Consider the following 13,084-nt stretch of genomic DNA (forward strand, 5'->3'; position numbering starts at 1 on the left):
TCCAGTCCAGTTACATTGCTTCTTTGCCAAGTTTGGAAGTAGTGATCAAGAAGATCTGAGGCATTGAAAAGGACTGTTCAAAAAAAGAGAGAAAATGGTGAGTAGAGTTGTGAGTATGCTGTTCCTAGATGGAAAAATACTACCCAAGTCACTGAAGCAGCTTCCCTGGCTTCCAGGGAATGGCAATCTGAGGGAAAAGCCAAACAGGCATACAGCCTATTTATTGTTTTAGGGTCTGCTTTTCTCTGAAATGCCCTGGTTCTAATAAATGATACTTTGCCTTGAGGAAGCTCAGGCTGTGGTTGAATACCATGGTCATCACGCCTAGAAAGACCAGAACTGCAAGTGCTAAACCAGAGGCAAATCCTCTAAGGTAATCCTGTTTATCACCTGAGAGAAGTACATGATTGCATCTTAAAAGAAGTGACTACTTAAGGCCCAAGACTCAAGAAGCTTGCAGTCCCAAAGGGAACAGGTGGTGGCCGTGGCAATGTTTGCTCCATACTTGTAACAGAAAGCCATCTGCAAACTTAAGTTACCATTTTAATGGATGCTGCAAGTTCTGGAGTTTATGAAAGAAAAAGAATATAAATTATAAGAAAAGCATGTCATGAATGGGGCACATTGTTCCTTACCAGGTACCTACAAAATGAACATTCAGAACTAGACATGTTTGGTTACATGGTATATGTTCATTTGGCAATTATCCAGTGTCCTACAAAAGTGAACCCACAAGAGCAGAACTAATATCACACTAAAGGGATTGCTTCTCTGGCCAACTTTCAGTGTCGCATTTTGACACTGTTTGGAGGGCAGCGCATAATAAAAGGTGTGTAGTGTTAGCCATGGATATTTTCATGAAAGAATATGATCAGAGGAGCAGACTATGCATCATATACTATGCATAATGATTTTGACACAGTGCAATAGATTTCTGGTATCTTAGTCTCTTTGGTGCCTGCTGGTATGTGATACACACTACTTATTTGAAAATCTCTGCACCCAAGACAGAACAGTGTTTGGCTCTCATATTCTTTTTGGGGACAGACTGTAAGATAGGATGAACTTCTTAAGAAAGCAATTGGAAGAAGAAAGAGATTTTTCTTTTAGTCATTAAAGCAAATATTAGGAAGTCTGGGCCCCTGGTTTATATTCCAAGACTTCCAAGACAGTGAATGCTGATTCACTGTCTGAACTTGGACAAGTGCCCTAAATTTTGTGTCTAAATGGGCACATCTACACGAGACACTTCTGTAGAATAATTAGCTCCATAGTAAACATCTCAGTGTCATAGAATCATAGAAAATCAGGGTTGAAGAACCTCAGGAGATCATCTTGTCCGACCTCCTGCTCAAAGCAGGACCACCCCCAACCAGATCATCCCAGCCAAGGCTTTGTCTAGGATGGAGCTTCCACCACCTCTCTGGGTAACCTGTTCCAGTCTACACATGCGGCCCTATTAGGCCACAGGAAACTACTAAACTCTGCAGCAGGATAGTATTTATAAATACAAGTACTATCCTGCTGTTGAGTTTTTTACTCTGCAGCACTGCCCATGTAGGTGCTGACACAGCCGGTTGGGGCATAAAGGTACTTCAGTGCAGGGGTTGCTTGTAGGCTAGCCCTGCACTGGAACACCCCCATGCCCCTGCCAGCCCCTCTGCAGCATGTTGAGCTGGGTAAGAGCAGCCCCATGCTGGCAGGATGATGCCCCAATGTGTGGCATGTATGACACAAGTGGCAAGGGCAGACTCCATGTGTAGCACACAGCAGATCAGGCAGGGGACAGGCAGTGCAGTGGCGGATAAAGCAAGGAACAGAAATCAGAGTAGCAGACAGAACAGTGGCCAAAAGACCAGAAGCAAAAAGCAAAGTGGCAGATCAGGAAGGGGAAAGGGATGGGAATGACACTCAGGGAGGGTACAGGGATAATTTACAGTTTGCCTTCCAAAAGGTTGGCCTCCACTGACTTAATCTCTCTGTACCATGGGGTTCATCAGAGGGCAGTCCTAGGTCTAGTATTGTTTACTATCCTCATTAATAATTTGGACAATGGGATTGAGTGCACACTTAGCAGATTTGTAGATGACACCAAGTTAAGTGGAGTGGAAGACACTCTGGAGGGTAGGACTATGACCCTGAATGACCTGGATGAATTAGAGAAATGGTCCAGAATCAATTACATTAAATTTAACAAAAATAAAGACAAAGTCCCACACTTGGGGTAGAATAATTCCATGTACAAATACATCCTGGGAAATGGCTGGCTAGGAAGCAGTACTGCAGAGAAGGTCCTGAGGGATACAGTAGACCTGAATAAGCTCAATATGAGCTAACAGTGTACTCTTGTTGCCAAAAACACCAACAGCTTCCTAAGTTGTATTAAAAGGAGCATTGCTTGTAAATCAAGAGAAGTGATTCTTCCACTCTATTCAGCACTGGTAAGCCTCATCTGGAATACCACGTCCAGTTTTGTGCCCTGCCTTTCAAAAAAGTTAAGGGCAGATTGGAAAGAATCCATCAGAGAGCAACACAAATGATTGGAGGCCTGCAAAGCATGCCTTACGAGCAAACACTTAAAGAACTAGGGTTATTTAATCTAAAGAAAAGGAAACTAAGGGAGGGATTTGATAACAGTGTTCAAATACCTGAATAAGAGGTATAGAGGAAGGAAGTAAATTATTCTCTGTAGTTGTAGCAGGCTGGATTAAGAACAATGGCCTCCAACAACAACAAAAGAAATCCAAGTTAGAGATCAGGAGGAACTTTCTGGCTATGAGGGTGGTCAGGCATTGGATCAGGCTATGAAGTTGTGGCATCTCCATCCCTAAAAATTCTCAAAGTGTTTGAGTCACTCCCTGCACTGCACATGAGTGCATACCCCCCACCTCAGTTCCCTGGCTATAGGCCAGTGCCATATGAACAAAGTTTGGCACCTGGGGCAAAGCCTACAGTGGCAGCCTGCCCTCTCCCAGCTCACAGATCTGGGGGACACACGCCTTTCCTCCTCCCCGCTTACCTGGGAGTGCACACAGCAGCGGGAGCTGCCCTTCCCCTTTCCCCACACCTGCCCAAATAAGCCGCCCACAACTCCGTTTCTTGCCCCATCCTGGCTGGGTAGCGCTTGGTGGCGCCCCTTTGCATTGGTGCCCAAGGCGGTTGCCCCACTCACCTCCCCCCTACACCTTGCTATGGCACTGCTGTAAGCTCTCCCACTTCACTGTGCTGCTATGGGCTGTGTCACCCTGGGGCAGGAGCAGGGAGCAAAAGCCAGGGGATGGAAAGGGAAGCCCAGAGAACCTGGCTATACCCTCAGCCAGAATGATGGGGGAATGGCAGCTGGGTGGGAGATGAGGTACCGGTTGGACAGTAGGGCTGTGCGAAGCTTTGATTCAGAGGAGACTCGATTCAGCAGAGATTCGGCCCGATTCGGTAGCCAAATCTCCAAGTTGAATCAGAGGACCCTTCAAGCTCTCTGAATTAATTTAGGATAGAATCCCCCAAATCAAGTCGGTGATTCGAACATAGACACAGCTTTAAATGTTTTTTCTACATACCTCTAGGTAGCAGGGACTCTGAATGCTGCGGTGCTGGGACAGATGCAGTGTCTTTCAGAAGCATGGGGGGCTTCCCAGTGCGCTTGGTAGCAGACCCAGAAGTGAACCAGAAGCACTTTTGGGTCCACTGGGAAGCGTGCTGGGGGCCCCCCCACGCCCCCTGGCTCAGTGACTTGTGCCTCCTGGTTCTGGGGGGGGGGGGGCACCCAGGGTCCCCCTGCAGCTGATTGCCAGGCTGGGGGAGCGTGGCATGGGGGGGCCCAGCATAATCCCTGGCAGACCTGGAAGTGGACCGGAAATACTTCTGGTACATGCTGGAGAGGGATGCTCCATCCACCCCAGCACCACAGCAATCACGAGCCGTGCCACTACCTCAAGATATGTCGAAAAACCTTTTAAAGCTGCGCCTGTGTCCGAATCGCCGATTCACCGAATCAGCATCAAATCATCAGATTCAGATTCTGCTGAATCAAATTGGGGTCAGTGATCCAAATCAACAGATTGAATCAGTGTTGTTGATACGGGCTGAATCCGAATCGAATAGGGCCCGTTTCGCGCACCCCTATTGGATAGCCTTGGTCTAAACACCCATCAGAATTCAGAGCAAAGGTTCTCAGAACAGTCGAAGTCTGATTCCTTCAGTGGCACTTATTAAACCTCTCAACCTTTCTCATTATGTGTCCTCCACTTATGAAGTGGAGGTTACAATGCCTAATTACCCAGATGAATGTGGCGAAGTGTAATTAGCGTATATCTGTGAGCAGCTAAAATTCACCAGGACATAAGCCCCACGCTCCAGGCTCCAGAGCACAGGGGAACGAACAACTGACTCTTCAGCATATTTTAAATGGTTCTCATCTACCCCTGCACTCATCAGACCAGGTGGGCTCCATTTTGCCCGTGAGGGAGCTTAGGGATGCAGTTGATTCCAACCCCCTTAACCCAGGGGCGGGCAATTATTTCGGGGGGAGTGCCACTTACAGAGGTTTGGCAAGCCATCGAGGGCCGCATGACAGGCAACCGGGGCAGCTGAATATTAACTTTTTAAAATTTTTAGGGGCTCCACGGCCCGGATAGAATGGCTGCATCTGGCTTGCAGGCCGCATTTTGCCAACTCCTGCCTTAACCCCTCTTCTTGTCTAGCTCAATTTAGTGCTGCCTCAAAATCTCAAAACTGGTCCTGTGCATAGTGATGTGAACCTAGCAGATGGGAGTTAGTAATTATTCATAGGCAAGTGACCCAGCAACTGCATTAAGCCCATCTGAGCATTCTTATACCCGTTATGTGAATGATAAATGAATATTGACCATTTCAGGGCTAAGAGCTGCTCCTATCCTGGTTACTTCTTTTAAGCAAGCACTGCCACTTGCTCGCATTTCCCTTATGTTCCTATGTCTCTTTATCTCATCTCATACTGAGGGCTCTGCTCCCTCTTCCCTAAAGGGTGCCTCCTTACCCTTCCCCAGCCTCTGAATGTCCTTTCCTTGCAGAACATAGCACATTGTAATGAAAGCAAGTCAGTGCCCTTGGGGAGATCTGCTCTTCAAGGCGTCTAGCTATATCGCCCCTCCATGAAAATCTATCTCCTCCTAAAATGCTATTTATGTGTATTATTATACCTGCAGCTGTAGTGATCTAAGGGAATCATATGGGGTTGTGTTTTATGTTGCTTTTTGTGGGGTTTTTGCTAACTTCATGGCACTTAATAAAAGGACTCTATAAGCCAATCAAGATGAATAATCATCGCATTATCAGGAAATTGCATGCACAAAGTATTGGTTAGTGGGATGAGTCTTAATGAAATTCAGTCAGAAACTGCAGAGCTGAGAGAAAGCAGGGCCTTCTTAATAGAAGAAGGTCCTATTTTTCTGTAAGGCTCAGAGATTCAGACAATAAAACAGTGATTTAATAGACTTTAAGTCAATCAAGAAGATACAATAATGTTAATTAGCCTTTTGTGCCTAATTCACAACTAATTCTGTTGTCTACTTATTTATGTTCTAAAATGGCCCTGATGAAAATTTTAATATTTCACCTAAGCTGAAGATTCATTTCCACACTGGCTGGTAATTTTCTCATATATAGCTTGAAATTGTACTCTAGATAATTTTGCATAGTAGTATATCTACATGTCAGGATCATTGGCTGCTGTGTTGAATGGCTCTTCAGAGCTGACAACTGGATAATAGCTTTACTTTCAACCAGCAGAGGAAGTCAAGAGCAAGAGTGTAGAGATAATGTGAATATAATTCATTATTCAAATATGCAAGTGATGAACTGAAAACAAAGAGGGAAGAGTAATAATGGTGTCATTATTTTTATTACTCTTGTTTTGCAAACGTAGCGTGAAACATTAAAGTAGATCTCTGAGAGATTCTCCACTGTAAAGTGACAAATTTACTTTCTTGGCAATATTGATAAAAAAGAAAGCAGAGCAGACAGGTTTCTGCAGAAGGTATGCTGTGCTGTTAGTCGTACTATTAAATATTTTCCTGCTGCCTTTTTGCTCTTTAAAATTCACGCCATTAGTTACCCTTTAAAAGCCTGATCAGTGACTGGAAGAAAGTGCATTGTTGTTCTTGTGGCTCTTTTTAGTTAAGACAATCTTCAAAGCTTTTAAATCTTCGTAGCATGACTAACAAAGGCCAAATAGGCAGGATACATAAAGCTTTTCTTGAGAGATGAGGAATTTGCATGTGATAGCAAAATATTTTCCAGGAAAGCAGCATTTATATAGGTTGTAATGGAATGAGGCACCAACAGGGACAAGTTTGGTGTCTGAGTGGAGAGTCTCCCGCTTGCAGTCACCTTTGGCTCTCTACCTTTCAAATCGTCTGCCTTGCTCCACCCACACTTTGTTGAAGGTCAATAAAGGAAACACCCTGTGGTTATTATTTTTTTTCAAAACATCTTTACACACTATCAAGGTACATAGCCTTTGAGCAAACAGAAGGCACATTCCCTCCTCATCATAAAATTATTTAAAGTATGGGTGCTCTGAAAGCCCTGAGAGCCTGGGAACCCTTCATACGCATACAAGCCCGCAGTCCTTCACTGAAAACAGCTTAAGTAATCGATGTTTGCTGCAACAGTTGATGATCTTTGACCCAAAGGAGGAGGATGGGGTGGTGTGGGTGCTAACGTGAACAGTTGACAGCCCAGAGGTTGCAGGTTCATCGGGCATAGCACAAACACCCCTGACGCAGTCCTATCAGGTGCCAATGCTCTGTGCATTCTGCTAAATACCTTGTCAGGCAAGGACATGAAAAAAAGGAAATGAAAGGCCCAAAGGAGGAAGATATATATGTTGATTACAACCCACTGGGTCTCTGCAAAGGACAGGGCAACACTGCCAAAAAGGTCCCAAAATAAGCTGTGACAGTCACTACAAAGGCTCAACAGCTGTTCCTGAAGCAGCCTAGGAAGTCGACATGGTGGGGAAGCCATCTGGCAGGTCACACCCTGCTACCTTTCAGCAGCCAAAGAAATCATAGTGCAGGATGGAAATGGGACAGGGTACCCAACTTTTCTCTTTCTCCCCCACTTTTCCACTATCTACTGTTTAACTGCACACCCAAATTGTGAAACAACCCTTGTATGTTGAAATGGTCCTTGTACCCTAGTGGGAAGGTAATAAAGAGATCTATCCCGCCTACCCCATAACATCCAATTTATGTTTAAAGTTACTTTGCTTGTTAGAGCTTTACACACAAACAGGTTTGGCTGTTTATTATATAAAAGAAGGATGATCAAGGGTCTAAGGGCACATAGCAGTTCTGTGTCCAGTTCCTGCTACAGACTGCTTTTGTATGAGCTCGGGCAGGTTACTTAGACCCGGGATTCAAAAAAGCATTTAAGTATGTGTTTGACTTCAATGGGTCTGAAGCATGTGCTTAAAGAGCATGTGTTTAAGTGCTGTCCGGAAAAAAATATGGTTTCCTGCATCAGGGCTTTTAATCTCTCTGTTCTTCAGTTCCCCATCTGTTAAAAAGAATTAACGGGTGGCAGAGAGGAAATGTTATCTGTCTTCTGTTAGCTCTTTAAGGCAAGGGCTGACTCTTGCTGTGAGTTTATGCAGCACCTAGCCCATCAGGACCACAGTCTCATCTGGGGCATATGGGTGATATTGTAATAGAAATAACCTAACAAGTTAAATCAATTTACTAAATAAAAGAAGGTAATATTATGCAATATTATAGCCTTGTGAAGGAGAATGAGATTTTAGGACTTGGGGGAGAAGCCATAGTATAATTATTCCCCAGAAGGCCAGAAACTGTACAGCATATTCCAAGTTTCATACTTGGCCATATTAAAAGCTGTCATTTATAGTCTCTTGCTGCTCTGTTTGTGGGGTATTTGTTGATGCAATACTCAAACCTCAATTGGACCAGGAAAAACTGAAGAGTCTGTCTCAAAGATGCCAGCTGAAGCTAATCAGGCATCACAAACATCTTTGAACAATCTCAAACTTGTTAGTAGGAAACAGTAACTAGGATTAGGTTTTACTGTGTTGGGTTTTTTTTATTGGGAAAAAAACCTTGGATCTTAAAAAGAGGATCTTAGGAACCCCCACTTGCTCTTGCCTCACACCTTCCAAATTAGGCAACATAGCCACCTTGGGCGAGTGGCACTGAGTATGTCTCTGATGTGCTAGGTGGCACAGAGGGTCCAAGATGGCACTAGGTGCAAGCTCAGCATAGCTCTAAGGTGACCGCATTTTGAGGAGTCGGCATGTGCAGGTTGTGGAGTTGGCATGGTTGTGGTTACTTTGTGGTAGGCATGGCAGGGAAATGGTGAAGATCTGCTCTTGGAGTAGTCAACTCTAGGGGGGATACCTGAGGTCCGAGTGAGATCATCTTAGTGTTGCATTAGTACAGAGCCTCCGTTCTGCCTGTGTCTTGCCTGTGCTCTAGCAGACTGGGAAGGACTCATTATTTGAAGAGTGTATTCACACTAGCCACTATCGTTGTCATTGTTTTTTCTATTATGTTAGCAGGATTCATTGTGGCATACAAACATAGAGTCCTCCCAAGAACAGTTATAATCTAATTAGATTATATAGTTTAAAGATAGGGGGAAGGGACATAAAAGAATAAATTGAGGGATAATATCCAGGCATTTTTTGTATTGCCATGGTGTGGCTTTTTCACGTTCTTTGAATGTTGTGGTTGATTGCTTTTAAGTACTCTTAAATTTACCAATTTCTATTTCAATCTTGGCTGTATTTAATCTGAGAAACAACACCACATTTAGAAAAGATGTTAACGAGATTTCTGTGTATGGCTCTGTTTAAAGATGGACTTGTTTAAAAAAAAAACCCATTAACTGGATGTGGTTCGCCTCTGTGGGTTTAACAAGTTTTAAACTTGACTGGTCCCTTTCTACTTTAGAGTCACTAAGGGAACGTCTGTACTGTAGCCCAGGGGTGTCAAACTCCTGCAGCTCCGCGGGATGCATGAGAGGCCCTGGGCCCGTGTAGCCTACACAGCACCGGGTCCAGCCCAAGCACTGTGTGCAACGTGTGCTGGCCCTGGGGCTTACTGTGCAGGTGGCACATGGGGCATGTACAGGGCGTGCACTGCTTGTGGTGCACACGCGAGACCCAGTACTGTAGGCAGCACAGGGGGTTGGTTGGGGAGCCGCATGCAGCCCATGGCATAGACTCCCTGTGCAGTGTCCAGCTCCAGGTCCAGCTTGTGCACTGGCCCTGCATGCCACATGCACAGTGAGCACCGAGGCTGGTGCATCCTGCATGCCATGCATACTCCGTGCCGGCCCCCTGTTCTGCATTTTTTGGTCGCTTCTCTTGGTCTGTCGTGCCTTTAATTTGTCTGGTGAAATTCTGGCTCCACTGAAGTCAGTGACTGTTTTGACATGCAGTAGGGCCAAGATTGCAAACCTCCTTTTCCCCTGTAATTTAAAACAACCCCAGTGCTGTGCAGTGCTGAATAGTTTCTTCTTCAGGGCCAGAGTGAGGAAAGCAAATAAGAGAGCAATTGAATGACATAGGAGGAGGAGAAATGGTCCATGAAGTGAATGGAAGAGTTATAGGAACTTCCCTTTTGCAGACTGACCTTCTGTGTAAGCCTGTCATGCTTGCAATATGAATATTTGCCGATTGTCACTCTCTGTACCATAGAGTCTTAACTAGCTCAAGTGTTTTGCTCCAGTTACACATGCCAGAATAGTAAGAAGTGCATAGCTGGGAGGAGAGTGTGATATGTGAGATATTTTCACAAGTTAGAGATGACCCCATAACTCATAAGTGGTGGAGCGGAGCCTGCAGACAGGGATTTCTGTCCACCACTGACTGTGCTCTCTTAATTTATTACTCAGCGTGTACCTCTCATCATCAACAAGGAGAAAACTAGCTTTCTGTTCAAAGCTAATGCTTTCACTTACTTGATCTTGAGACAAAGGCTGTCTCTTTCCATCTCTTCCTCATGGGATGTGAGATGTTTATTTGGGTAACACTGAGTCCCATATTTTCAGGCAAGTTATTCATGTGGGGGATTGTCTAGTACATGGCTCGGCATAGACAGACTCCAGATAGCAACATAAAACATATCGACAGGTACGTGCATGGCGTAGGCATCTGATTGACAGATGTTAGAAGAATACAATAGGTTTACCATTCGGAAGCATATCATACCAGTATATATTTTACATGGAGAAGTAACAATTCATATTCTAATCCTCACAAAACAATCATGATGTGAATTCATTTTTGCTATTAATGCTTACTCTTTGGTGCATAAACAATCCCATTTGAAATTCTAGTTCCCAGTGATGCTAATCTTTCAGTGGAAAAAACTTATTTGCAGAAAAGTAAGAATGAAGGATTGGGAAGTGAAATGTATTCCATCCATTGCAAATAACTACAAAACTATCAGCATTAAGGTTAAAAATACTTAATGAGCATTGCGCTAGCCAGCACCAAAAAAAGTAAGATAGAGAATTGCATTTGCTCTGTCACAAAGATGACTGACATTTAATTATTGTCTATTTTTGTGCTGACAATTTCATTTTTATCATTCATGTTAAATCCTTTAGAACCCCATGAAAAATGAGATCAAGTGACAAAAATGAGATAATGAAATCATATGCAATAGAATAAAATTATATCTTGTAGGTAAGAGAGGATTCAGGAGAGCAGGTTATTTAATAGGGCTGTATAAGCTCTATAAGTGAATCTGAATTAAAAGTGTTGAGCCCACAGAAAAGCATGGGGGCTGCAAGCTGAGATGGCGCTTGGTTACCATTATACAGGACATGTTTTACTCAATGATAGAAGATCATTGTAAATCTCAAAAAATGGTCAATTTAAGTCTTATTTGGGAGGAAAAAAATCCCTTTCCAGCTCACTTCCCCTTGCTTCATATTCTTCTTTTTGTGTTGTTATGAGGCTTTTTGGAAGCCAGTTTGTCACAGTTTCTGATAATTAAGAATTTATTTTTATCATGCTTAGCCTCCAGCCAAAAAAATAAGGTTTCCCCATGTCTTTTGCCAAAAAGGATATCGACTGCAATCCCCAAATTCAAAGCTTTGAGCCATGCATATAATTCTACTGTTTTGCAATATGGGACAATGCTTAACATGATCCTAGCTTAACTTTTTTAAGTGAGATGGTAAAATTGTTGTAAAAATTGGGAGTACAGGTATTTCTAACAAAGTCAAAGGCAGCATCAGCATTTATTAATGTGTCTGATAATTTGTTAAATTAGGTGAAAAAAGACTTGAGAGTTTTGTAGCAGCAGAAACAATAAGTACTTAATTTTGTCTCCTTTTTCATTTAATGTTAAACTGTGTAGTGAAAATCTGATACATGGGGGCATGAGGATGGACACACACACACACACACACACACACGCACGAGGCTGAACAAGAATATTATTGGCCTTTGAATTAGAGCTGCCACTTCATTTAAACATTCATATTTTTGCCAGCTATTAAACATATGGTCCTTGAATGTATTTGTCTATATTTTGGGGAGGGTGGAGCACAAAACAGAAGGATTTTCTTTCCCTTCTTAGGATAGTTGTGGTCTAATAAAATAAATATCAACTGGAATACCTTGGTGCTATTCCTACTCTGCCACTGACTCTCTCTATAAGCTTAGGTAAGTCTCTTCATTTTTCTGTGCATTAGTACAGAAAATATTATCAATGATAGTAGAGTAATTTGGGGTTGATTTGTTTCAGAACTTGGTCACAATATGTCTGCCTATCTCTCGGGTGATTACTCAGAGTGAGATAGCAAGAGGTTCTTGTCCTCCTCTAGTTATCTGTGGGACTCCCTTTTCCCCAAAGTAGAACCATATTTTCTTATGAAAGCTATGTATGTGTGTCACAGGCCAGCTGGGCACCGTGAGTGTATCAATTTAGTTGCAGACTGACTGAGCACTGCAACTTTATTAGCCACTGGGCTCTTTGGTTCGGGATCGAGAAGGTGATGTTGGAAAGGAAAGAAATGACAAGTTTCACTTACAAAAAAGAATGAATTTTACCTATGACAACAAAAGATATAGTTTGCATATATAATAGTTAATAAAAAGGTTAAGTTAATAAGCAGACAACATAACAATACAGACTGAAATTGACGGTGATAATAAAACAGATAAAGAAATTAACCAAGAGTTCCCGCTTGGTTAGCAACTTATCGGTAGTCCCTCGGTTAGAAGATGCACGGCAAGTTGAATCAGCGAAGTCAGACATCTCTGAACTGGGCTGCTCGAAGGATACCGGTGGAAGCCCCTCAGTCAGGATCTGGTCTCACTCTCACAGGGTGTAAGAGATATTTGTGGGGTCTGGGACAGAAATTACCCTTTTGTTCCGTCCTTCCCGAGGATTACTATGACGTGTATGTTCTTTTATACTCTAATTATGCTAATTTTTAGTTATATAGCCATTCATAATATTGCTTTATAGCTATTATCCTATGGGGTTAAAAGGTGTTAGAAATTATTATAATAAATTACTGCCCAAGCTGGGGTTTATCCAATAAGCAAATCGCAACACAGCATATTCAGGTTTAAAATTAACATTACCCCGCCTAAATCCAGCCCTTTCCAAACTCTCTGACTATGCTTTTTTGAGCTGTTCTTTTTGAAATGTACTAGATAAGCTGGGCAGTTGAATCCAGTTTTTATCATCATCAAGGCTAAATTTTGAGCGAAAAAGAACTATTAGGTCGGCTAATTTCACAGCTAGAGCTTTGTCTTTGATCAGTTCCATAAACAGTTACATTTGCGGGTTGCAAAAAATACAAGCTGCATGTTAGACAAAGATTCCAAATGCCTCCAAGAAGCACATATTTATTGCTTATTAATTTCTTTGGTTCTGGCCATCACATATGTGCAGAACATTTTGCTTCAGTTATTGTCATATGTGGGAGGACCAAGGGAAGCAAATCCAGTTATTACTTTTCAGAATGAAACTTCTTCTTGCACAACTGGAAATGTACACAATTACTAATGCTAGTAGGACACTACATCCTTTGAAATGAACAAAAATAGGCAGGTAAATTA

Source organism: Crocodylus siamensis, chromosome 4 (genome assembly GCF_052110815.1).
Source record: "Crocodylus siamensis isolate JL-2025a chromosome 4, ASM5211081v1, whole genome shotgun sequence".
In the NCBI taxonomy this organism is placed as follows: domain Eukaryota; kingdom Metazoa; phylum Chordata; order Crocodylia; family Crocodylidae; genus Crocodylus; species Crocodylus siamensis.